The sequence below is a fragment of the Hipposideros armiger genome, unplaced genomic scaffold, assembly GCF_001890085.2.
Source record: "Hipposideros armiger isolate ML-2016 unplaced genomic scaffold, ASM189008v1 scaffold_73, whole genome shotgun sequence".
In the NCBI taxonomy this organism is placed as follows: domain Eukaryota; kingdom Metazoa; phylum Chordata; class Mammalia; order Chiroptera; family Hipposideridae; genus Hipposideros; species Hipposideros armiger.
In genome coordinates, this window is record NW_017731423.1 from 2,109,217 (window position 1) to 2,110,693 (window position 1,477).

A 1,477-nucleotide genomic window follows, 5' to 3' on the forward strand; every position below is an offset into this window, starting at 1 on the left:
CAGTGCAGACTTAGAGGTGAAGTTTTTAAATCTTTGGAGGATGGATATAGATTGTCTCAAAATATAGGGGAAAATGGATCTATGATGTCAAAACTTGACTGAGTAACAAGCAAAAGAGAACTTTAAGCACTGAATCTCACTGAAGAACATAGATACAATTAATCAAAGCAAAATGTAGAGTTTTTAAACATTTTTAAACCAATTTATATATAGACACTGTCCCAAGTTATGAAAGAGAAAAGAGATTTTTCTTTCTATAAATGTATTTCCTAAGTTTGACTTCATTACATTTATTATGTAGTCAATTCTTTATGGACAACAAGGTTTCTTTGAGGAACAAGACAGTCTGAACTGGTGGTTTATGGATCATAAGTGTAGTCGCATAACAGAGAATTGAAAACACCATGGTTCAACAGTAAAACCAGTTGCAAATGGATCAAAGTTTTGTATATTTTGCCTTACAATTCTTAGATTAAATTAATCAAGAAGTCTACAAAAGGAAATGTAGGTATATTTTGACTCAAACCCAACAAAACTTAGTGATCAAAATGTTCTAGCGCAAAAATTGTTCACTTTGGGAAGCTTTTATTTGTGACTACTTCACAGTTAGAGGGCTTTGTCTCCATTCTATAGCGACTATTAGAGACATTTTGGCAGGGTTTTCCTTCACACTGCTTCTTTGAAAATGAATGACAACATATGTGCCAAATTACAGGATGAGATTATCATAAAAACTGGTAAAAATACAATTTTTTTCCTTTATTGTAAGATCAAGATTATGTTGGCTTTGTAAGATTTTAGAAATTGTTCTCTATTTTAATTTCTGGAGGATTGTTTATCCCCGGATCATACAAAATTCAACCATAAAAGATTAAACTGTAGAGGTGCTCAATACATTTAATAAGTAGGTAAGTATGCTGCCTCACTCTCTAAGTTGGGAACAGAGCATGGCATATTTCTAAAGCTCAGTTTATCATAAAATTATTTCTTCAAGGAGGGCAACTGTTCCATAAAATACACTTTGAGAAACTCTTGAAATATTTCAAAGTCAAGAACAAATGAAGCATGTCAGGTACTCTATTTTTGACATTATTTTGGAAGTGCTGATACAACACAAAATAAAGAGTTTAATGGTTTAAATGTCTAAAATGAGGTAACATTTTCGTTTGAAGATTGTGTGATTTCCTCCTACAAAGCACAGAAAAATTAATTAAAACATTATTAGAACACTACCATAAAATATAGCCTCTCCTATAAAATTCTATAAAATAAAATTTGAAACCCCACAGCCTCTCCAACACTTGCTATTATTTGTCCTGTTGATGATAGCCATTCTTACACTGTTGGTGGGAATGTAGATTGGTGCAGCCGCTATGAAAGGCAGTGTGGAGGTCCTCAAAAAACTAAGAATAGAATTAGTATATGACCCAGCAATCCTCTGCTGGGTATCTACCCAAAAATCTGAAAACATTTATCC